The sequence below is a fragment of the Cucurbita moschata genome, unplaced genomic scaffold, assembly GCF_002738365.1.
Source record: "Cucurbita moschata cultivar Rifu unplaced genomic scaffold, Cmos_1.0 Cmo_Scf00026, whole genome shotgun sequence".
Taxonomy (NCBI): Eukaryota; Viridiplantae; Streptophyta; class Magnoliopsida; order Cucurbitales; family Cucurbitaceae; genus Cucurbita; species Cucurbita moschata.
In genome coordinates this window covers 1,408,920-1,433,849 of record NW_019268542.1, presented here as the reverse complement: position 1 = coordinate 1,433,849, position 24,930 = coordinate 1,408,920, and the positions used below count along the sequence as shown (strand labels likewise).

The window sequence follows — 24,930 nt, the reverse complement described above, 5'->3', positions numbered from 1 at the left end:
CAGAGGCTGGAGTTATCTCAACTATTATTATGCCCTTCTATTCTTTTTTATTTACGCAAATGCCATTGCTTTTTCTGAAATATTTATGTTTCACAAAATTTAAAATAATAATAATAATAATAAAGAATAATTACAAAAAGAAAAGGTTTGTTCTGCTGAGCTTGCAATGAGTGGACATGTTTTTTTTTTTTTTTTTTTTAAATATTTCATTAAATTTTCCTCAATTTTGTAATTTTTATTTTATATTAAAAGTGATAATTGTTAATGATTTAGTGTATTGGTTTTTTGCTTTGTCGAGTGAGCGGTAGACTCGAACGGCTAACCTTTTTAGCTCATGATAGTATCTCAACCAGTTAATTAGTGTCGAGTTGGCTAGGAATGTACGTATGATTCAATAACCCGACTAATCTAAATTACCCTACCTAAACCAACCCGAAAATAGGATTATATTATTTTTTGGCTTGGGTCGGGTTTATTTTTTGCAAAACTGGAAAACTCGATTCAGTTTGTGAGTTGACATTTTTTGGGTCGAGTCAACCCGACTAACCCGAAAATAGGTTTACAATCCAACCTTACTATACTTTTATAAACATTAAGAATATTTAACGTTTGTAACCAATGTTAGTGTTGTGTTATGACTGAATCTTTCCTATGAATTTGATATATATATATATATATAATTATGAATTAAAGAAAAATAAAATTAAAAAAAATATATTTTAAAATTAACAATAAATTCGACTTGATTTGATTCAATCCAATCTAGTTTTATGAAACCCATGAACCAACCTTATGTATAAAATTTTCATTCATTTGAACTCGACGGAATCCATGAACGAGCTCTCCTTTACCTTTTGACGAATGAAGAACGTTTTGAACGAGCTAGCATCCAGAATTCCATCTATGTTGGTCTCGTAATCGTAACAAAAATGAATCGTTGTTGTTGTAGCATTTATTTTGGCACATGGTAATGGGTCACCCCTTTACCTACTTCGAGATTCAAGTACATCCAACTATGTACTCTTTACCTACTTCGAGTTCTACCAAACCTACCACTTACTTCTAGTTTGAGCATCGTCTTCAACCTTTTCTATTCTAATTTACGGGCTACAAGTTAAATGCAGAACTTCAACTACCCTGATCATCGTTGTTATCTGTACATGAATGTTTTACCTTTACCTGAATAGATAGTAAATGTGGGTTGAGTATCTAAAAATACTCAATAAGTAGTCTTACTATTGAGATCGGAAAATGCAATCACATGCAATCATGGTTCATGGTGAGACCTATCTTTTTGTGACTGTTACTTGGACTTGTCATGACCCGATTTTCAAGCTTGTCCGAAGAACGAATAATGACTAGGGTTGACTCGATGGTGTAAAAAAAGATGGTAAAATTTTTGGTGAAATAAAAATAAAGAGAATTTAAAACATAAGTAGCTAAAATACAAAATAAGGAACGAACAAAATATTTAAATCAAAAGGGTGTAGAGTACGATGAGAAACATGGAGTGAGTACAAGGACTTAGTAAGTAGCCTACTTGTAGGCTTTTAATCGTGCGTTTGGTATGCTAGGGTACCACACTCGTTCTTATCTAGTTCTAGTTCTTTTTTCAAGTATTTAAGTCATTTCGTTATGTTCTTGACTTGTGAGTTCTTATCCTGAGGACCGTGGTCCTTGGATTTTGAGGTCTGAGATTTAAGGACCTTAATACGATGGTTCTGGGTTCTTGTCTTTAGAACTTAGATCTTGATCCATGTTCTAGTTCTTGATCATGGTCTTGTTCTTTGCTTCTTTCTATGTTCTTGTCTATTCTTGGTTTGTTTTCCCATGTTCTAGTTCTTGATCATTGTCTTGTTCTTTGTTTCTTTCTATGTTCTTGTCTATTCTTGGTTTGTTCTCCAAGACACCCTTTAGGATTTACGGTACAAGACATGAACCTGACAACATATGTCCAAGGCATCATACATTCCAAGCGAGGGGAGGAAAACAGACCGTTATACCCTAAGTGCAGAAGACCACACAAGGGAGAACGCTTGGCAAGAACCAATGTCCGCTTCAGCTGTGGATCAAAGGGACACAAGAGTCTAGAATGCACAAAAAGGAGGGACAGGGTTACTAAGAACAAATCCAGAACCAGCGAAAGAACTAGTGGGGTCGAGAGGCACCGCGTAGAAGCTAAGAAGGTACTACGACCAAGAGACCAATAGCCTCGATCAAGCATATACAAGTACGGGACCTAAGGTTACAAAGGAGGATAACCCAAGACAATAATAAAGAAAACTCAAAGGATACGAAACTTAAGGACAAACCTACAAGTAGGCTGCTTATTACTCTGTGGACGAAAACCCCAATAACAAGGACAATGAACTTTTGTGGACGAAAGTTCTTGAGAAGGGGAGAGTTTGTAACACCCGAAGTAAAGTTAAAAGTAACCTAAAGGATCCAAGGAAACGAATTAAGGCATTCAAGTAAGGAAAAAAGTCATAAGCAAGTCATTTTAATGTTATAACAAATAATTTTAGGGATTTAAGGCGTTGGAAAAGGATGGGAAAGGAAAAACTAAGCGAAAAGGACGAAAATGTCAATTTTCTAATTTTTAAGGAATTTTCTGAATTTTTAATTTCTTATCGAGAAGGAATTGCAAGGTGGTAAAGAAGGAAAAAATGACGAAGAAAGGGTAAGGAATTTTTAGAAAAAATTTGGATTTAATAATAATAATAATAATAAAATATTAGAAAATGAAAAATTACCAAAATACCCTTGAACTTCAAGATAATTATAAAAATGCCACGGATTAGAAAATCAGATCCACGGCATGGAGTTATCCATAGAAAATTCACCGTATCTTCAATCCTAACCATCCGATCTTCACCAAATTTGAGTATGCTCTATAGGAGACACATCATCACATCCAACCGCTACAATTTAAATTGAGGTCGGTTGCTCGGTGATTGGAGAGGATATTTCCGACAAAAATTCAAAAAATTCAATCTCCAATATAATGAAGATTTTGGAGTTTTCAACCTCAGTTTAAGCTCCCTCCATATCCGTAAAGTCTTAAGTATGATATTTCATTTGGAACAAGAACTGAGCTACGTTGAGCTCTCAATCGTGAGTTATAGGGTTTTTTTTTTTAGTTTCTTACTCTCGAGTTTTTTCCAAATTTGACAAAAATTGTCCACCATTTCCCTTCAAACTTGTTCCCGCACCTTCTAAGACCAATCTCATTCAATTTCTGCATCTTCAAGGAACATTTTCATAGAGGACCATGAAGGCTAACCAGTCTCGGAGCGTGTTCAATTGGAGAAAATTATTTTCGGGTATAATTTAGTGGTAATGATCGAATTTTCAGCTACCGTCCATTTTTCTTAAAATTGAGCATCCTTTATCTTCGGAGGATTGATATGAGAAACTTTGTTCAAGAAATCTAGAGCTAAGATGCTCGAGACCAAGCTGCCCAAAGAAACAAGGATTTAGCATGGTTTGTTGGGAGAAGAAATTATGAAAATTAAGACCACACATTTAAACACCATGAAGAAATAGGACCCTAAAAACCTCTAGAAATGAATGCCGAACAAGAAATTCTTTGGTTTGAACTCGGTCGAGAAAACCATTTTTTTTTTTAACAAATTTTGGAGGCAAATAATTTAGGTTATGATCCACGAGAAGGCATGAAATCAACCCTAGCTCTTCCTTGTAATACTATTTTAAGTTTCATGAAGAAATTGAGGGGAGAAACACTATGAATGAAGCAAGAGAAGCGAGGTTTCAGATGGCAATGATCACTGTCAGTCGTGGCGATCACGGTCATGGGTGTCTTCTTCCAGAGGAAGAAGACGATGACGTGGCTGGTTTCAACTAAACCGGCCATGCCAAACTAAACCTTGACCCCCTCATTTTTTCTCAATTTTAACCCTCTTATTGACTGGTTTTCATGAAAAACTTTATGGTTTTAGAAACTAGAGACTCTAAGGAATTTGTCAAAGAAAATATGAAGTAATTCGAATACCGATAGTTCGAAGATGAAGGTCCCGAACGTCGACAACGAGGTAAGTAGTCATCTTGGACTTTTCTTAAGAAATGCTTATAGAACTCGCTTGAATTTCAGTATGAACCTTAAACTAAGTTCGAATTAAGGAAATATGAAAGAAAAGCACCAAGAACCGTAAGTTAAGGCTCTGAACCGATCGAATTGCTCAGGATTTAAGTAACGTTAAAATGACCCACTAAATGAACTCCGCTGTTCATGAAATTTTAATGTTGAGCATATTATAACATGTTAAGATTATATATGAAATTTGGGGGTCATTAGACAAGGTGAAGTTGCTATACCAGGTAACAGTGTAAAGTAACTTATCTTCGGTTCAGGATCTAAATGACCTCCAAATGCTGTGAAAATTTTTAATAAGTCTTATTTTATGATATTGATGACTTATAAAATAACTAAAATTTACAAAGATATGTTCAAGATTTCAAATGGATCATAGAAAGTTTGGAACTTAACCAATAGGAAATACCTCAAATAACTCTTACCCGCTATCCCGTCTCTCCTAGAATTGTCTAAAGAACATATTATGAGTTCATGAAATTTTGAATAACTCAAGCATGTTATGACTTATACTTCGAGAAATTTAGGACTCTAGAAATTATAGAATGAGAACCAAGAACAATTACACACAAACTCTACATCGAGCAGAAGAATGTTAGGTACCACTAAGGATTAAGGGACCAAGGTCCTTTGACTAAAAAACTCAAGAAAACTCCTAGACCTCCAACGGTACAACATGTTCATAACTTAGACTACATTACTTGTAAGAAGCCTTGGATATAGATTTTCAGACTACGCTGCTTGGAATGTAAAAAGCCTTGAGCATAGATATTCAAATTATGCTGCTTGGAATGCATGAAGCCTTGGGCATAGGTTTCAGAACATATCGCAGGGTATGCATGAAGTCCTTGATGTGGGTTTAGATACATTGCTTGGAACGCATAAAGTCTTGGACTTAGGTTAGACTGTGTCACTTGAAACGTATGATGCATTGGACATAGGGTGTCAGGTTCATGTCTTGTATCGTAAATCTTAGGGGGTGTCTTGGAGAACAAGCCAAGAATAGAACAAGAACATAGAAAGTAACCAAGAACAAGACAACGATCAAGAACAAGAACATTGATCAAGATCTAAGTTTCAAAGACAAGAACCCATAACTATAGTACTAAAACCCTTAGATCTCAGACTTCAAAATCCAAGGACTAAGGTCTTCAAGATAGAACATGATGAGAACTCACAAGTTGGCTACTTACTGAGTCTTTGTAATAAAAAATAACTAGAACAAGATAAGAACTAGTGTGGTACCCTAGCAGATTAGGACACGATTAAGAGCCTACAAGTTGGCTACTTGCTGAGTCTTTGTAATCACTCCATGTTTTCCATGCTTTTCAGGTAAGTAAGGAGCTAGTAAAGGTCAGGAGCGGACTCTAGAGCAGGTGCCATAGACAAGCCTCACCCATTGTCCTCTACGCCTTTTTTTTTTAATATTTTATCCCTTCCTTATTTTGTCTTTTAACTATTATGTTCTGTTTTAACTACTTATGTATGAACACTATTTTGTTATGTATATTATATTTTAAATTCTCCTTCTTTGATTTTGCAAAAAAAATTGTCAGTCTTTTTACACAATTAAGTCAAACCAAAGTCACGTTAATTCGTGCCTTACAGATTTCTTTTGAAATGGGTTTTTCAACTACAATACCAGACGACACGGGTATGCTAGTATTGTTTCCCAAACTATATGTCGGAGGTTAGATCATACACCTGCTATCTAATACGGAGTTCATAAACTATATGACATGGATATGGGAGGGTCCAATGTCTCGATTGAACCCAAATGGATGGATGGATATGGGAGGGTCCAATGTCTCGATTGAACCCAAATGGATGGATGTTCGAGATATCTCGATATTATAAAAAATACGTAGGCCCAATATCGATGGCATGGCAAAGTGAGTTGTGATGGCTGACAACACCCTGTGACTTCGAATGGCGTCAAGACATATGTGCCATGTTAATTAGAAACCTAGATGGTGTGGGATGCGAAGTTGCATTGAGAGACCTTGACCTTGACCTTGAGTAGAGGCAAGGTCGAGCTGAATGACTTGGTCTAGTATAGAAGCAAGTTGATTATGTTGTTGATGATTGAACTGACACGTAGGCGACGTGTGTGACCGAACTAGCTTGGATTTCGCATAAGTTCAATGAAGCCACAAAATCGGGTGAAATATATATATATCTATATATATATATATATATATATATATATATATATATATATATATATATATATATATATATATATGTATGTATGTATGTATGTATGTATGTATGTATGTATGTATGTATGTATGTATGTATGTATGAATGTATGTATGTATGTATATATATATATATATATATATATGTATGTATGTATATATATATATATATAAATCCAAGCGCACAAGTTCAATGAAGCCACAAAATCGGGTGAAATATATATACATACATACATACATACATACATATATATGTATGTATGTATATATATATATATATATGTATGTATGGAGTTAGACAAGACAAGCGCCAACCAAGTGCCACGTTGAATGTGTTCCAAAGAGTGAACACACGTATATTCCTTTAGCTATTACTTCGTGCCTAAGGTGAGTGGTTTCACAAGAGGGTCAAGACCAAAATCAATTCGAGAAGTGAGCATCAGCTGAACGAGGGCAGAGAAAAGAAGCTGCAGGAAGACTAATGAAGTGTCAAGACAGCGTTGCCACATGAAGGTGACTAGTGAAGAGTTGACTGAAGTGTAGTACCAACACGGGGGCTGTGAGAGATGCTACTATATGGGTTCGTCCCACGATGGGTAAATATTGTTGTTGGCTTTCGAGCCTCACCCCGAGGGATGCACCGTTGTGTGCGACCTAGAGAATACAATGAGTGAGGCTAATGTGGCCAAGTTTGGGGTGTGCTCCCCTTAGCCTAGGCAAGGATATGCCAAAGTTAATTAGTTTACTGTGGTTGATCTGGTGAGTCCTACGTCGAGTTCGAGAGAAGGGCGAGGGAGGCTCCATAGGCCCACAACTATACTGTAGTTCTCTCGAATTGCTGAACACTTCCAATACCACACTGATTTTACAACTCTACTTTTTTCGCATCTTTTGAGCTCTTGCACGATACACATGAAAGCCTAATCTTACTCTCTTTTTCAATTTTAAAACAATAGCTTGGGTGAAAATTTGACCTTTAGTAACGATAGGAATCTTTCTTAATGCAATACCTTAAACTGCCCTTAAAGTGTGTGAGCGTCTAGCTACTAAAGTTGCGAGATTTAAAGGTTTGAAGGACTAAGCTTCACCCAATATGCAACTAGGTTTTCCGCCCAAACAACCTAAACGTACGAAAAAGAAAGAAGAAAAGTTCCATGTGGCAAATACGTGTGTCATAGTGAGTAAGAGCAATACGAGATGAGTGTCTCGGGCAACTTTCTTTGAAATAGATTTTTTAAGGACAATATCAGACGACACAGGTGTGTCGATATTGCACCCCAGCCCATATGTCGAGGTTGGATCATACAACTGCTATCGGATACGGAATCTATAAACGACATGACATGGACACGGGGGGTTCAATGCCTTGATATAATCTAGATGAATGGATGTTTGGTATGTCCAAATATTATGAACAACACATGGGTCTATTCTCGATAGCATTTAAAAATTTTAAATATGTAATGAGTATTTAAAAGTGCTTAGTTTGTGAGCCCATTTGTTGCTATTGAAAAATACGTTCACATACAATACGTATCATGATTGGTGGGACGTAATTTTCACGACGATTCCTTTGGGCTCAATTTTCTTTTCCAGATAGGATTGTATGAAACTACCAGGTGGACTCATTAATGTACCTCCTAGACTGGACTACACGCTGCTCAAAACCAACAAAAAAGAAAGGAATGTGAATGTTATCATAGTGTACGCGTCGTCTGATTATATGAAATACAACATGCATGAAGTCCTACATTAGAATCGTGGTTTAATGAGATGATGACCTTATTGTCCTTTACCTTGGTGCATTTACCTATAAGCAAACTAGGCATTTGCTCACAAACTCTTCTATATCTTTCTTCATGTCACGCAACCATACGTGTTTTTTTAGGTCTTGAAATATCTTCATACCACCTGGATGCATAAAAACAGGTGCGTTATGAGCTTCCATTAGTATCTCATACGAGGTGATGTTGATTTATCTAGTCACTAGCAAGGATCAACCTTTGTTTGATCTATCAACATTGGTTGGGGAGGAAAACAAACCACCATTTATAAGGGTGTGGAACCTTTCCATAGCAGACGCGTTATAAAACCTTGAGGAGAGGCCCGAAAAGGAAAGCCCAAAGAGAACAATATCTGCTAGCGGTAGATATGGGCCGTTACAAATGGTATTAGAGCCAAGTTTCGGATGATGTGCCAGCCTTCTCGCCCTTCCCCGAAGGGGGGTAGACACGAGGCAGTGTGCTAGTAAGGACGCTGGGCCCCAAAGGGGGTGGATTTGGGGGTGGTCCCACATCGATTGGAGGAAGGAAAGAGTGCCAGCGAGGATGCTGGGGCCCGGAAGGGGGGTGGATTGTGATGTGGGAGGAGAACAAACCACCATTTATAAGGGTGGGCCGTTCCACACTAAGCATCAATAACATGGGATATTCTCCACATAAAAGTCTGAATATGATTTTTTGAATCAACCAACTCCTTCCCAGTCTTGATGCTTTTTTTGGGTGACTACGAAAAAAGGAAGCGAGCATTCATGTCCACGTTAACTTTGATAAACATTGGGCTGGGTCTTGTTATTGGCTGTAGGGTTTGGGTTGTAGCAGTTTGATTTTGATTCGGGTCGCGGGTTGGATCACAGGTCGGACTTCGTCTCCCTCGCCCGATTATCAGAGAATTTTTCGACGACTCTCTCTCTCCTCGGTTACGTCGTTCCGACGTTCTTTTTTCTTCGTTTCTGAGTCTCCTGTTTCTCCTAATCCCATTTATGGTGTTCGTTTGGTTCATAAGGGCCTAAAATTCTTGGATCTAAGAGGGCTCGAAAATCTGACATCCTTACCCGTCGGTGTACGACGTATAAGCAACGTCGAAATCTATACCTGGTGTGTGTAAAGGTCTCTAGGATAATTTTCGTTGCATAAACGTTGATTTCGTAAGGTTTAGGTTCGCCAGAGCTTGGTCGGTTTTCTCTCAGCGTCTTTCTCGCTTTTTTCACTATTTTAGAATATTGAAAATTTAAAGTTAGTTTGAAATTAATAATAATAATTTTCATATTTTTTCAAAACTTATAAATAAAAGTTCAAATTAGTATTTTAAAGGCTTATTAAATTTATAAAAACTAAATTTAAAATATAATAATTAAAACAAATACAAATAATAATAATAAGATGTCTTCTTTATTTATGGGATGGATCCAGTCCGAAACGATGGGAGGAGATAAATGAGACTGTCCCGTCCCTACTCAATTCTCCACCCGCCCTTTTCCAATCCTCGCTTAATATAAATATATTTTTAACCCATATCAAAAAATAAATTAGTTAATTTGAGACTCTGATCTTTCTAAAATAAATGAAAAATTTTACGAAAATAGAAAATGAAATAAGTGGAAGAAATGGGGTCGGGAAGTCTCGATCCCGTTCTTCATACGAAAATAGAAAATGAAATAAGTGGAAGAAATGGGGTCGGGAAGTCTCGATCCCGTTCTTTATACGAAAATAGAAAATGAAATAAGGGGAAGAAATGGGGTTGGGAAGTCCTGAACCCGTTCTTCATACGAAAATAGAAAATGAAATAAGTGGAAGAAATGGGGTCGGGAAGTCTCGATCCCGTTCTTTATAGAAAATAGAAAATGAAATAAGTGGAAGAAATGGCGTCGGGAAGTTTCGATCCCGGGCCATGGACATAGAAATGTGGGCTACAAAATAAGGAATTGGAGGGTTGTGAAATTTGGAGGGGGGCTGCACCAAAGTACATAGCTGTACTTGGAATCACCTGCCAATCCCATGGGACCATTGTCTAGAAAGAGATAATATTAATATTATTAATTTTCTCCTAATTTTTTTATTTATAATATTTATTTGGTGGACCATCAATTTTTATTGAAAAAGATGGCTCATGAAGGAATAGGATATATAACTTATATTTTCAATTTTATAATAATTTAATTTTTTTAAAAATATATTATGAAGATTTAATGAAATTTCTTTTAATTAATTATATAATAAAATTTCTCACTTAATTTTGATGAAATTTTTTACGGGAGGAGTTAAACCGTTGCAAATGGTTTGGTGTAAACTGAGGAGATGGTAAGCTGTACCATTTGAAAGCGAGTTGCAAGGAAAGACTCAACAATAATGGAGACCCACGAGGCTAGAGCTGTTCTCGATCCGGCCGGCCGATCCTAACATCATTTATGAGGAGCCAGACGACGAAGCCTCCTCCTCAGATAAAGATGTCTCCGATGCGACTTCCCCGGCAAGAACTATTTTTTTCTATTGTGATTTTTTTTGCGGGTTCAGTTAAGTAATAGAAGCTAAGGAGAGATGCTTTCTACCCGTGAAAAGAATATATCGCCTCTAGTATTGTTGACTTTGTGTGATCTGATAATTTTACTGTTGACCCGTGTCTGGCCATTTTTCTCGAGGTGGAATGAGGATGATGTTCGATGAGTGGTGGGGTTTTGGGTAATGTTTAAGTTCAATTAAATGTTATGTGCAAATTTATAGAAAGTATCTCTAAAAGGGTATTATTGAAAAAGTGGCTCTAAAAGGGTAAAATTGGAAATTTAGTTTGCAACAACAACTCTCGTAATAAACCAAATTTACAAAAATAACACTAAAGAGTGGTAATTTGTAAAAAAAATTAGGTTAAAGGTTGTAAATTTAGAAAATAGCCCCGAAGTTAAAAAAAAAATTGAAAATTTAGCCCACTCAATGTTTAGTAAGCTGAGTCAAAGGATGAGAAAATAGATATTTTGTCGGGGGACCACCTCGGCTCCTCTCTTCTCGAGAATCCATACATTTCTTATCAGTATATAGACAACTATCTCTCGAGTATAGATTTAGGTTCGGTCTCAATGGAAAAATAAAACGGAGCACCTAACAATCTTTACAAACCAAGAACTACGAGATTGCCCGTTTCATTATGGGGTGACGGAGGGATCGTACCATTCGAGTCTTTTTTTTTCATGCTTTTCTCGGAGGTCTAGAGAAAACTCCAATCAATAGGATTTTCTTAATCCTCCCTTACCGAAAGCGAAAGGAAGAACGTGAAATTCTTTTTCCTATCTTCAGCACGTAGATAATTATCAAATTTTTTAATTAAATAATTAAATAAAAAATTGAGATAATTACCAAAATCATCTACCATGTGATTCTTTACAAGTGGAAGCATTCTATTGGTCAATTTCAAACCTTTGTAGCTTAAATTGGAAGAAAACTCACTAAAAATTAAAACAAAATCAGCCCCCCAAAAAAAAAAAACACCAAAGCTCGAGCTACCCACAAGATCTTTAAGCCTTAAATATTCTCTTCGTACTTAGAATTAGAAGTTCAAATTAATCGGGTCGGAAGAGGACAACCCTAGCTACATTTTCGGCCATTTTAAAAACTAGGCAAGGAATCGTGAGTAATTAAAGAAAACGTTGTTAGGTAAGTCTTCTCGGTTTTCTTCAAAATTCTTCCTTTATAGACCATTTCAAAGGCTGATTTTGGTCTCGTTAAACCGACCACCTTTGTGAATAAAGCAAAGGCAAAAAATGTGTGGATTGAGTTTTGTCATTCATGCCCATCGGTCAGAAATTTTGAATTTGGGAGTTTTTTTATTTAGCAAGAATTAGCATGACTATCCTAATTCCCGAGTACCCTACTTTGACTCGTTATATCTCGATAATTTTTTAACTCAATGAGCTAAAACTTATCTCAAACAATCCAAGGTGTGTAGGACTATAGAATTCGTGAAGAAATCGAGTGGAATCGTCATTGTATCAAGCTAGAAAGGGCAATTTTTAGAGGAAAAAATAGATGCTTCCTTAGGTCATTAGCATCTCATGGTAGACGATGATGACATGGTAGCGGGCCATGTCATCCCCTTACGTTTCTTAGAATTTTGTGTACAGGCTCGACCGATTCACCTATTTTAGACTAGTTCTAACAATAGTTTTCTATTGGAGACCATACCGAAGAAATTTGAGCAAAAAATAGCTTTGGGAAAGTAGTGAAAGTGATCTCGAAACCAACCGAACTTGTAAACCACAATATGGAATAACCCTCGCTCACTAGTTGACAGTTTCACCTATTTTTAGACCGGTTCTCACAAAAATGTTTATTATTCGAGAAACTAGATACAATTTACCACCCACTCAAGAAGTTTGAAGGTATTCCAACATCGAGAAGGCTGTGAATCGAGCACCCAAACAATTAAGTAACTATATGAAGCAAGTTGTAAGAAATGCTTGTAGAAGTCGGGTAGGACCTTGAAAAAATTATTAGTAATCATATTTATAAACCTAATTGTGAATTCTCGTAGTTTTAGATATATATTTAAGGGCTTGGAATCCTTTATGTGCCCAATTATTATTTAGACGATCACTATGTGTCCTAGAATACCTATTATGAGTACGTAAGATCATGAGCTATTGTTTTATGATAATTTGGTCCTATATCATAATTATTGGACCACCCGATTTTTTGGGTTGACTAAGTACATTGTAAACTACCAATCGGAGTTAAGGGTGTCCTTGGTACACAAGAATTATTTGTCACCCGCAAGGAACTCATAGGAGTTATAGAATGTACACTATTGAAGTAGCCTTGATTATGTCTCGGGGAGATCCATGACCTAATACTATTCTAACGTAAGGAGGGTGTATGAGTAGGTAGTCTACTGTTCTAGCTTATAGAGGCAACGACATATAGTAATTGCTCCTAGACAAGTACAATTCTAACCCGAGGAGGGTGTAAGAACATTTAGCTTATTGTTTCAGCCTGAAATGGCAAAGTGAGAGGAAATAGATACTCAATGCAATAGTCATGCTTGTTTAGGACATATTGTCCATGCCCACATGCCTGTTTCAAACCCCTTTTACTTGCTTTCATGCTAGATAGACTTTTACTATTCTTGTTGTGTCAATGCGAAGGTATATGAACGGTCATCAAAATCATGTCTACACTCGCTAGGGCTAAAATGCCTCAAATGTACTATAGGAGGATGTGACTTGTTACCAATTCTTCCTACCCAGGTTATATTTTATGAAAGTTGTGGTTGTTGCTTAGTCATTGTTAGCTTATAACATTGATTGTCTTTAAAAAAAATAGTAATAATAATAATAATAATAATAATTGTAAAGACCCTAAATTTATACATACTCAGAGTTGCTACTAATGTCTCATGCTTATCTCTTATGCGGAAAAATAACTCTTAAAAGAAAAATTCACCTATATTATAAATGTCCAAAACATTTAAAACATACTCTTCTCTCAAAAACACAACCATAATCTTACGTATTTAAATACGAAATACTGAAATTTAGAAAAAATTTAAAACAAATACAGAAAATTTAAAACAATGAAATGCATAACAACCTATTCTAACTTAAGACTAGGAATTTAAATGAGTCTACTCTATGCACGTGCCACAATCTCTATTCACCATGTCATCGTCCTCTGTACATGTGAGCCTTGCTTTTACCTGAAAAATGATGTGGCACACGACATTAGTATTTCGAAGAATACTCAGTAAATGGCCACACTATAGGGTCATGCAAATGCAAACACATGCAATCATGCTCTTGGGCCTATCTCTATTCTCTAGGGGTTGCCTCTAGTCTCGGACTATTATGGATGTGTAGTACTTCTCTACACACGACTCACACGTACGAGTGTGAATCTCCAAAGGAACCCCTTGGTGTCATGCTCTCCATGAACACCTTCATCATCATATCGTGCACGTTTGCACTCATTGTCTCTAGGGAAGTATCCCTATGCTTATGAACATACAATGTGCATGAGGTCCCTCTAATTTCCATCTTATCATCTCTTCCAACACAACCCTTTCGTTTCATCTCTTTGTTACATTAAGTAACACATGCTCGTTGGATAATTGTAATAATATCATTTTCATGCTCTTAGGGTTGTGTTCTATATCGGTCTATCGACATGATGCAATATGGCACTCATCATCATACAACATGCTTAATATGAAAAATATCAACACAATAAGACAAATATCATGCAATCATCATACTCATCATATCGCCATAAAGTGCATCAAGCATATCAAATACGTCATAGATCGAAATATATATATTATGCGCATCATCAAACATCATAACTCATACATCACCATATACTAGTATACGATGTACCAAATAACTCATACATCATAAATGGTAACTTATACATTTTCTAGCCTATAATATAGCAAGGAGTTCTGGATGGGGTTAAAGAGAGATATTTGGGGATGGAGTTATGAGAAATTGGTGGAAGAAGTTGTGAGAAATGGGCGGATGAGTTATTTTTATTTATTTATTATTATTATTTTATTTTTATTTTTATGGTTGTTACGGTTTTCAACCTTTTCCTCATCAAGTTTTCTAAAATATTTCTATCAAGAGTGATTCATGGCTTGATCTTATGTCAAGGTTGTCCACCAAGTTTGAATTCTATATGGTTGACTTGCCCTCCGGGTTAGAACAAGTACCACACGATTGCTTCCCCACTACCACAAGAATGCGATTGTGACAAGTGGTATCAGAGCTGAGTCGACTCCTCGACTCATAGTACACAAACATGTCCCACTGTAAAATAATTGAACAAGTCCCAGGTTGGCCGATTAGTAAAGATCGAAGATCAGTTACTCTACCTAAGTGATGTTCCTAATGAAATGGAGCTTTTGGAGTCTCGCATGAATGAGATTGTCGCTAAAGCAGACAAGATTGATGAGATGACAGGCCGCCTTGAGGCATTGTCTATCCATGAATTAATGGTTAGGTCGAGCCCTAGACAACAAGGTCACAAATGCTGGTGGCTTTGAACATGGGGATAGCTCGACGTGCTTTATTTCCCAAATGGAAGAACACATCGAGGGCTCAGACAACGCTCAACATGTGATATTTCATATAGTTTCAGAATATCTGAGGATTTGAATGCAACCCTGGGAGTAGTCAGGGTTAGAAGCGGCAGATCTAAGTGCAAGACTAAACCTCACCATTATGGCAATAGGGAACAAAATCCCAGTTGAGGTGTAGTCCAATTCAACACGATAAAGATTATGAAGCCCAAGCCCTTCTGTAGGGTTCGAGATGTCAAGGCTCTAAATAAATTTATCTTTAACCTCGAATAATACTTTCGAACCACAAATATCATAGTAGAAGAAGAAGAGATCATATTGACAACAATGTATTTAAACTATGATGCAAAATTAAGGTGGAGATTCAAGTGCATGGACATTCAAGATGATCGATTTACTGTTGGTACTTGGGGGAGCTTAAAACAAAAACTCAGCTTTTAATGCTTCCCAAAGAATTTCAAGATAATCCCAAGAGGTTAAGGGAGTTGAGGAATACTGACAATATTCGAGACTATATTGAGGAGTTGAAGTTTTCTAGGTTGAATTACTTATTCAAGATAATTAGAGTTTCTAGGCATATATTAGATGTTCGTGATATGTTTGAGAAAGACAAGATCTTTAGTTTCTATGACCTATGGTACGGTCGAAAGATTATTTAATCTTATCATCTATCAACCCCAAGATATAAGGTAGAATCATGCTTCTACATGTAAGGATAATAAAATTTATCGACCAAACTCCCCTAATATCAGGAAAGTAACAGACTTGAAAGCAAACAAGTGGAATGCGAGTCCTCCAAATAGAGAGTAGAACAAACAAAATGCGAGTGCCAACAAAATGAGAAACTCTATACCTTCCAAGAAAATTTTCGAAAGAACGAAAGTTGAGTACAAGACAATGAAAGTTGAAACACCGCTAGCTGAAAGCGTGGAAAGCTCCCTTCATAAGAGAATGTGTGAGATAAAAGAGTCAATGGAATGCAATCTTATGTATGTCGAAACCTAGTCAAGCACAGAGTGTCTAAGAACACTATTGTCGACTGTGGAGACACCCACAACTTCATGACGGAGACTGAAGCGAAATGTCTGAACATTCTATGGCATCAAGATACAAGACAGATGAAAATTGTCAATTCAACAGTCCTACCTATCCCAGGGATCGCAAAGAGAACTCCAATCAAGATAGGAACTTGGACGAGACAAACTAATTTTGTAATTGTCAAGATGGACGAATTCGACATCGTGTTAAGGAAGAGTTTTCTACTTGAACACAAAGTCATTTCCATGTCTCTAAAAAAATTCTTAGTCATAACGGGGTCCAACTCGACAATCATTCTGTAACACCCAAAAATGAAGGGAATTAGCTCCAACAACAATAAGTTAGGTAAGACTCAAAGGATCAAAGGGAAAAAATTAAAAAATTAAATCATTATGCAAGAGAAAGGGTCTTAAACAAGTCACTCTGGAGTTAAAGCCTTTGGAAAAGGACAGGAAAAAAAAAAGTAGATGAAAAGGACAACATGGTGAGAGATGCCCAAAAAGAAAAAAAATGAAAAACAAGGGATGAAAAATGTTTAGAAAAATTATGGATTTTTCACGCAAAGCAATAATGAAATATTTAGAAGGCGGCAAATTACCAAAATACCTTTGAATATATGGATAATTACGGATATGCCATTTTGGCAAGAATCAGATTATCAACTGTGACCATCCGAACAAAATTCGACGAAAGATCCAAAAAACACACGAAAAGAATTATGGCGATTCTGGATGTTTCAATGGTGGTGGATCATCCATCTATAAACTATGGATCACGGACAAATGATAGGAGCAAGAAGCGTGCTTAATCGAGTCCTCAATCGAGAGTTACGAGCGTTCTAGATTTTGGGTCTCCTACTCTAGGATTTCTTCCAAATTCGAGAGCAATTCTCCACCATTTCTCTTCAAACTTGTTCCTACAGTTCCTAAACAATATTACCCACAAGTTCTATGAAGGAATCAAGTGCTGAAAATGCATAGAAACCATTCTCCAATCCAATCCGTCATGAAGGTTTCAAGAAAACTTGAAAATTCAATCCAAGGATACATGATAATTCATTGAGCAAGGACAATCTCAATCAGTTTCTGCACCTCCAAGGAATGTTTCCATAGAAGACCATGAAGAGAAATAACCTCATGAACATGCCCAATGGAAGGAAATTTGTTACGGGTAGAATTTAGGGGTATCCACAGTCCATTTTTTTTCAAATTGAGTATTCCTTTAGCTTTAAAGGAAGAAGTTGAGTAACTTTAATAAAGGAATCGAAAGCTGAAATGTCATAGAACAAGGTACCCAAGAGAACAAAAATCTCGTGTTTTGGGTGAGTTGTAGATCTATAAAGACTTCTGGAAATTAAGGTCCGACACTCAAAGATGTTACTCCAAACCAATTCCTTTAGCTTGAAGGAAGGATATGGAAGAAGTTCCATGAAGAAATTGGGCCTTGAAAACCCCTCGAATCGGCTACCCAATAAGAAATCCTCTGTTTTTGCTCCAGCGAGAAATCAGTTTTTGGACAAACTTTAGAGGTGAATATCTTAGGCTATAATCTTCAAGAAGGTATGAAGTAAATTCCTAGCTCTTCTTTGTAACATCACTTTAAGTTTCATGAAGAAATCGAGGGGAGAAACGCTGTAAATGGAATTGTGGAAGACGATTTTCAAACGGCGGAACAAAGGACGCACCTGTCTTCTTCATATCTAGAGGAGAAAACGATGACATGGCCGGTTCAGTTGAACCGATCATGTCAACTCAAAATCTGACCTTCCCTCGATTTTTCTTAATTTTAACCCCCTTTCAGACCAGTCTCATGGAAACTTTTATGGTTCCAGAAACTAGACACAATAAGGAGTCTGCCTATGAAACATGAGAATAACCCATTTGATGGACTTCGCTGCCTATGAAATTTTATTGCTGGGAATAATATAGCATATTGAGGTTATATATGAAATTTGGTGATCATAAGATAAGAATACGTAGGTAAACCAAGAAATTGTGTAAAATGACCATAATGCTCCTAAGGTAATCTACCTTCGGTTCATGACCTAGATGACCTCCAAATGCTATGAAACTTTGTAATAGATCTCATTTTATGATATTCGTTGATGTGGAATTTTAAAGCCATTGGAACACGTTAAATAGCAAAATCAAGATTTAGGGCTAAAATGATCAAAATGCCTCTAGGACCACTTAAGATATTTCAAGGTCTATACATGCTCCAAATGACCTACGACTTTCTATAAGGTCTATTCTTAATGGAATGAAGATATGTTTGAGATTTCAAGTTGATTAGAGAAAGTTTGGAACCTAAACCAAGTTAGGATCCAAGAAACCTTAAAGGAAGTACCTCAAGACTCAAAACTCTTCTAGAATCCTTTAAAGAATTCATTATGACTCTATGAACTTCAAGAATAACTTATGGTTGTTATTACGATGGATTCATATGATTACAAATGCATGTTACAACTTATGCCTCAAGGAATCAAGAACCTTAAAAACTTGCAAGATTGAAAACCAAGAACAATACCAAACAAGCTCTACAACTACCAAGGTAAGAAGAATTCTAGGTACCACTTAAGGATAAGGGACCAAGGTCCTCAGACTCAAAAACTTAAGAATGCTAGGTAATACTCTAATCATGTCTAAAGCAACCCATGACCTCCCACCATGTGGTGCTTTCAAACGCCAAAGTTCCTCTCTAGGTGGGATGCCCTGCACCATGTTTTCTTTGCAGAATGTCATGTTTGGCCTCATATTTCCCTCACCTAAATGAGATGCCCTGCATCATGTTATGGTTACCAAAAAATTTGCAGGATGTCATGTTCATGTATGCACCAATCACATGACCTTTATGGTCTATTATGGGGAGTAGTCTAGGGCCACGATGGAACAAGAAGAGAGTAAGTTACCTTAGCCAAGAATCAAGAACCTCCTAAGGCCTTACACGGTACAACACTCTCATGACTTAGACTACGCTGCTTGGAACGCATGAAGCCTTGAGCGTAGGTATTCAGACTATGCTGCTTGGAACACACGAAGCCTTGAGCATAGGTATTCAGGTTGTCGCTACAAGGAACGCATGAAGCCTTGAGCGTAGGTATTTAGACTATGCTGCTTGGAACACATGAAGCCTTAAGCATAGGTATTCAGGTTGAATCACAGGGCGAGCCCTAAGATGCGGGTTCAGACTACGTCGCTTGGAACACATGAAACCTTGGACTTAGGTTAAGACTATGTCGCTTGGCACGCATGAAGCCTTGGGCACAGGTTGTCAGGTGCATGGCTAGTGTCATAAATCCTAAGGGGAGTGTCCCTGATCACCTCGAGCAAGTCGCGATTTCAATCGAGACATTGTTTGACGTGAACGAGGACGACTTGTAGCATCTTCTTCACGATTTCTGTCTCGCTGATGCTGCCACCAAGTGTGGTGATGCTATTGGCGAGCCCCGTGATCCGCATTGAAAAATCATCGACGGATTCGCCATCCTTAAAGCGGATCTCCGAGAGCTCCTTCCGCAGCTGCTCAATGTTGGATTCCCGCACTCGCTATACACCGACCCGACGGGATTTGATTCCCTCCCAGGCCGATTGCGCGGTGCACTTGGTGGAGAGAGATGCCAGCATCTCTGGGGGCACAGATCGTAATATGGCGGCGAACGCCAGCCGATCCTCCCGGTACTCAATCGTTTCTCCTTCCTCTGGCTCGACAGCATGCCATAACCCTTGCGCCTGTAGGTTGACGCGCATCAACAAGGTCCACTCGTTATAGTTGGACCTTGTCAATATCGAATACTGAACCACGGCGGTCGTTGTCTCCCTGATCACTCGCTCAACCACAACTCGATGCCCGTCATCACGACGTCGGCCACGGCCTCTTCGTGGTGGTGATGGAGATGCCAGCACTTGGCGGCGTGGAGGAGTGAGTGAGCCTGCTCGAGATGGACCCCACGATGTATTTATTTTTGCGCTTTGCATTTTCTTCTACTCGCTCACTCACATCGTGGGGTCAATCTCGAGCAGGCTCGCTCACTCCTCCACGTCGCCAAGTGCCGGCATCGTGGGGCTCGGAAGAAAATGCAAAGTGCAAAAATAAATACATCGTGGGATCCATCTCGAGCAGGCTCGCTCACTCCTCCACGTCGCCAAGTGCCGGCATCTCCATCACCACCACGAAGAGGCCGTGGCCGATGCCGTGATGACGGGCCTCGAGTTGTCGTTGAGCGAGTGATCAGGGAGACAACGACCGTCGTGATTCAGTATCCGATATTGACAAGGTCCAACTATAACGAGTGGACCTTGTTGATGCGCGTCAACCTACAGGCGCATGTGAGTTAGTTGTTTTGTGTGTTTTGTTCTCTATAGGGTACGATTTGTGTGTGGGTACACACAACCATAAGGGTTGGGCGAGTGTGTTTTTTTGTTGTTTTATGTGTGATTTGTGTGTGGGTACACACAACCATAAGGGTTGGACCATAAGGGTTGGGCGAGTGTGTTTTTTTGTTGTTTTATGTGTGATTTGTGTGTGGGTACACACAACCATAAGGGTTGGGCGAGTGTGTTTTTTTGTTGTTTTATGTGTTTTTGTGTGAGTAGTGTTTGTTTGTGTGTGTGTGTTCTCTATAGGGTACGATTTGTGTGTGGGTACACACAACCATAAGGGTTAGGTGACAGAAAAACGACTCCACTAGAGATCGAACCCAGAGTCTCTGGTTTCGTAGACCAGAGCCTTATCCATTGGGCCATGAAGTCAACCCCTCGAGTGGTCGGGAAGGACAAGAACTAAAGGGAACGATCAAGAGCCAAGTAGGCTGGAATCACACAACCATAAGGGTTGGGCAACAGAAAAACGACTCCACTGAGGCGAACCAAAGGAAACGATCAAGAGCCAAGTAGGCTGGAATCACACAACCATAAGGGTTGGGCGACAGAAAAACGACTCCACTGGGAATCAAACCCAGATTCTCTGGTTTCGTGGACCAGGGCCTTATCCATTGGGCCATGAAGTCAACCCCTCCAATGGTCGGGAAGGACAAGAACTAAAGGGAACGATCAAGAGCCAAGTAGGCTGGAATCACACAACCATAAGGGTTGGGCGACAGAAAAACGACTCCACTGGGGGATCAAACCCAAAGTCTCTGGTTTCGTAGACCGACAGAAAAACGACTCCACTGGGGCGAACTAAAGGAAACGATCAAGAGACAAGTAGGCTGGAATCACACAACCATAAGGGTTGGGCGACAGAAAAACGACTCCACTGGGGCGAACTAAAGGAAACAATCAAGAGCCAAGTAGGCTGGAATCACACAACCATAAGGGTTGGGCGACAGAAAAATGACTCCACTGGGGCGGAACTAAAGGAAACGATCAAGAGCCAAGTAGGCTGGAATCACTCAAACATAAGGGTTGGGCGACAGAAAAATGACTCCACTGGGGCGGAACTAAAGGAAACGATAAAGAGCCAAGTAGGCTACTGAAATCACACAACCACTAAGGGGTTGGGCGACAGAAAAACGACTCCACTGGGGCGAACTAAAGGAAACGATCAAGAGCCAAGTAGGCTGGAATCACACAACCATAAGGGTTGGGCGACAGAAAAATGACTCCACTGGGGCGGAACTAAAGGAAACGATAAAGAGCCAAGTAGGCTACTGAAATCACACAACCATAAGGGTTGGGCGACAGAAAAACGACTCCACTGGGGATCGAACCCAGAGTCTCTGGTTTCGTAGACCAGCGCCTTATCCATTGGGCCATGACGTCAACTCCTCCAGTGGTCGGGAAGGACAAGAACTAAAGGGAACCATCAAGAGCCAAGTAGGCTACTGAAATCACACAACCATTAAGGGTTGGGCGACAGAAAAACAACTCCACTGGGGATCGAACCCAGAGTCTCTGGTTTCGTAGACCAGCACCTTATCCATTGGGCCATGAAGTCAACCCCTCCAATGGTTGGGAAGGACAAGAACTAAAGGGAACCATGAAATCACACAACCATAAGGGTTGGGCGATAGAAAAACAACTCTACTGGGGATCAAACCTAGAGTCTCTGGTTTCGTAAACCAGCGCCTTATCCATTGGGCCATGAAGTCTACCCCTCCAGTGGTCGGGAAGGACAAGAACTAAAGGGAACGATCAAGAGCCAAGTAGGCTACTGAAATAACACAACCATAAGGGTTGGGCAAAAACGACTCGACTGGGGATCAAACCCAGAGTCTCTGGTTTCGTAGACCAGCGCCTTATCCATTGAGCAATGAAGTCAACCCCTCCAGTGGTCGGGAAGGACAAGAACTAAAGGGAACGATCATGAAATCACACAACCATATGGGTTGGGCAACAGAAAAACGACTCCACTAGGGATCGAACCTAGAGTCTCTTGTTTCGTAGACTAGCGCCTTATCCATTGGGCCATGAAGTCAACCCCTTTAGTGGTCGGGAAGGACAAGAACTAAAGGGAACGATCAAGAGCCAAGTAGGCTAATCACACAACCATAAGGGTTGGGCAACAGAAAAACGACTCCACTGGGGCGAACTAAAGGAAACGATCAAGAGCCAAGTAGGCTGGAATCACACAACCATAAGGGTTGGGCGATAGAAAAACGACTCCACTGGGGCGAACTAAAGGAAACGATCAAGAGCCAAGTAGGCTGGAATCACACAACCATAAGGGTTGGGCGATAGAAAAACGACTCCACTGGGGCGAACTAAAGGAAACGATCAAGAGCCAAGTAGGCTGGAATCACACAACCATAAGGGTTGGGCAACAGAAAAACGACTCCACTAGGGATCGAACCTAGAGTCTCTTGTTTCGTAGACTAGCGCCTTATCCATTGGGCCATGAAGTCAACCCCTCCAATGGTCGGGAAGGACAAGAACTAAAGGGAACGATCAAGAGCCAAGTAGGCTGGAATCACACAACCATAAGGGTTGGGCAACAGAAAAACGACTCCACTAGGGATCGAACCTAGAGTCTCTTGTTTCGTAGACTAGCGCCTTATCCATTGGGCCATGAAGTCAACCCCTCCAATGGTCGGGAAGGACAAGAACTAAAGGGAACGATCAAGAGCCAAGTAGGCTGGAATCACACAACCATAAGGGTTGGGCAACAGAAAAACGACTCCACTAGGGATCGAACCTAGAGTCTCTTGTTTCGTAGACTAGCGCCTTATCCATTGGGCCATGAAGTCAACCCCTCCAATGGTCGGGAAGGACAAGAACTAAAGGGAACGATCAAGAGCCAAGTAGGCTGGAATCACACAACCATAAGGGTTGGGCAACAGAAAAACGACTCCACTAGGGATCGAACCTAGAGTCTCTTGTTTCGTAGACTAGCGCCTTATCCATTGGGCCATGAAGTCAACCCCTCCAATGGTCGGGAAGGACAAGAACTAAAGGGAACGATCAAGAGCCAAGTAGGCTGGAATCACACAACCATAAGGGTTGGGCAACAGAAAAACGACTCCACTAGGGATCGAACCTAGAGTCTCTTGTTTCGTAGACTAGCGCCTTATCCATTGGGCCATGAAGTCAACCCCTCCAATGGTCGGGAAGGACAAGAACTAAAGGGAACGATCAAGAGCCAAGTAGGCTGGAATCACACAACCATAAGGGTTGGGCAACAGAAAAACGACTCCACTAGGGATCGAACCTAGAGTCTCTTGTTTCGTAGACTAGCGCCTTATCCATTGGGCCATGAAGTCAACCCCTCCAATGGTCGGGAAGGACAAGAACTAAAGGGAACGATCAAGAGCCAAGTAGGCTGGAATCACACAACCATAAGGGTTGGGCAACAGAAAAACGACTCCACTAGGGATCGAACCTAGAGTCTCTTGTTTCGTAGACTAGCGCCTTATCCATTGGGCCATGAAGTCAACCCCTCCAATGGTCGGGAAGGACAAGAACTAAAGGGAACGATCAAGAGCCAAGTAGGCTGGAATCACACAACCATAAGGGTTGGGCAACAGAAAAACGACTCCACTAGGGATCGAACCTAGAGTCTCTTGTTTCGTAGACTAGCGCCTTATCCATTGGGCCATGAAGTCAACCCCTCCAATGGTCGGGAAGGACAAGAACTAAAGGGAACGATCAAGAGCCAAGTAGGCTGGAATCACACAACCATAAGGGTTGGGCAACAGAAAAACGACTCCACTAGGGATCGAACCTAGAGTCTCTTGTTTCGTAGACTAGCGCCTTATCCATTGGGCCATGAAGTCAACCCCTCCAATGGTCGGGAAGGACAAGAACTAAAGGGAACGATCAAGAGCCAAGTAGGCTGGAATCACACAACCATAAGGGTTGGGCAACAGAAAAACGACTCCACTAGGGATCGAACCTAGAGTCTCTTGTTTCGTAGACTAGCGCCTTATCCATTGGGCCATGAAGTCAACCCCTCCAATGGTCGGGAAGGACAAGAACTAAAGGGAACGATCAAGAGCCAAGTAGGCTGGAATCACACAACCATAAGGGTTGGGCAACAGAAAAACGACTCCACTAGGGATCGAACCTAGAGTCTCTTGTTTCGTAGACTAGCGCCTTATCCATTGGGCCATGAAGTCAACCCCTCCAATGGTCGGGAAGGACAAGAACTAAAGGGAACGATCAAGAGCCAAGTAGGCTGGAATCACACAACCATAAGGGTTGGGCAACAGAAAAACGACTCCACTAGGGATCGAACCTAGAGTCTCTTGTTTCGTAGACTAGCGCCTTATCCATTGGGCCATGAAGTCAACCCCTCCAGTGGTCG

At 39.7% G+C, this 24,930-nt stretch overlaps 15 non-coding genes across 15 annotated transcripts; all 15 read right to left on the bottom strand.

Moving 5' to 3' along the window:
* Nucleotides 1-21,877: 21,877 nt before the first annotated feature.
* TRNAR-ACG lies at nucleotides 21,878-21,950 on the bottom strand. Its single transcript has one exon. It is a non-coding gene; the product is annotated as a tRNA-Arg (tRNA).
* Nucleotides 21,951-22,052: 102 nt separating this feature from the next.
* Nucleotides 22,053-22,125, bottom strand: TRNAR-ACG. Its single transcript has one exon. It is a non-coding gene; the product is annotated as a tRNA-Arg (tRNA).
* Nucleotides 22,126-22,532: 407 nt separating this feature from the next.
* Nucleotides 22,533-22,605, bottom strand: TRNAR-ACG. Its single transcript has one exon. It is a non-coding gene; the product is annotated as a tRNA-Arg (tRNA).
* Nucleotides 22,606-22,959: 354 nt separating this feature from the next.
* On the bottom strand, nucleotides 22,960-23,032 carry TRNAR-ACG. The gene has a single exon. It is a non-coding gene; the product is annotated as a tRNA-Arg (tRNA).
* A 98-nt stretch (nucleotides 23,033-23,130) lies between these two features.
* TRNAR-ACG lies at nucleotides 23,131-23,203 on the bottom strand. The gene has a single exon. It is a non-coding gene; the product is annotated as a tRNA-Arg (tRNA).
* Nucleotides 23,204-23,301: 98 nt separating this feature from the next.
* TRNAR-ACG lies at nucleotides 23,302-23,374 on the bottom strand. Its single transcript has one exon. It is a non-coding gene; the product is annotated as a tRNA-Arg (tRNA).
* A 98-nt stretch (nucleotides 23,375-23,472) lies between these two features.
* Nucleotides 23,473-23,545, bottom strand: TRNAR-ACG. The gene has a single exon. It is a non-coding gene; the product is annotated as a tRNA-Arg (tRNA).
* A 98-nt stretch (nucleotides 23,546-23,643) lies between these two features.
* TRNAR-ACG lies at nucleotides 23,644-23,716 on the bottom strand. Its single transcript has one exon. It is a non-coding gene; the product is annotated as a tRNA-Arg (tRNA).
* A 98-nt stretch (nucleotides 23,717-23,814) lies between these two features.
* TRNAR-ACG lies at nucleotides 23,815-23,887 on the bottom strand. The gene has a single exon. It is a non-coding gene; the product is annotated as a tRNA-Arg (tRNA).
* A 98-nt stretch (nucleotides 23,888-23,985) lies between these two features.
* TRNAR-ACG lies at nucleotides 23,986-24,058 on the bottom strand. Its single transcript has one exon. It is a non-coding gene; the product is annotated as a tRNA-Arg (tRNA).
* Nucleotides 24,059-24,156: 98 nt separating this feature from the next.
* TRNAR-ACG lies at nucleotides 24,157-24,229 on the bottom strand. The gene has a single exon. It is a non-coding gene; the product is annotated as a tRNA-Arg (tRNA).
* A 98-nt stretch (nucleotides 24,230-24,327) lies between these two features.
* Nucleotides 24,328-24,400, bottom strand: TRNAR-ACG. Its single transcript has one exon. It is a non-coding gene; the product is annotated as a tRNA-Arg (tRNA).
* Nucleotides 24,401-24,498: 98 nt separating this feature from the next.
* TRNAR-ACG lies at nucleotides 24,499-24,571 on the bottom strand. The gene has a single exon. It is a non-coding gene; the product is annotated as a tRNA-Arg (tRNA).
* A 98-nt stretch (nucleotides 24,572-24,669) lies between these two features.
* TRNAR-ACG lies at nucleotides 24,670-24,742 on the bottom strand. Its single transcript has one exon. It is a non-coding gene; the product is annotated as a tRNA-Arg (tRNA).
* Nucleotides 24,743-24,840: 98 nt separating this feature from the next.
* Nucleotides 24,841-24,913, bottom strand: TRNAR-ACG. The gene has a single exon. It is a non-coding gene; the product is annotated as a tRNA-Arg (tRNA).
* Between the last annotated feature and the right edge of the window lie 17 nt (nucleotides 24,914-24,930).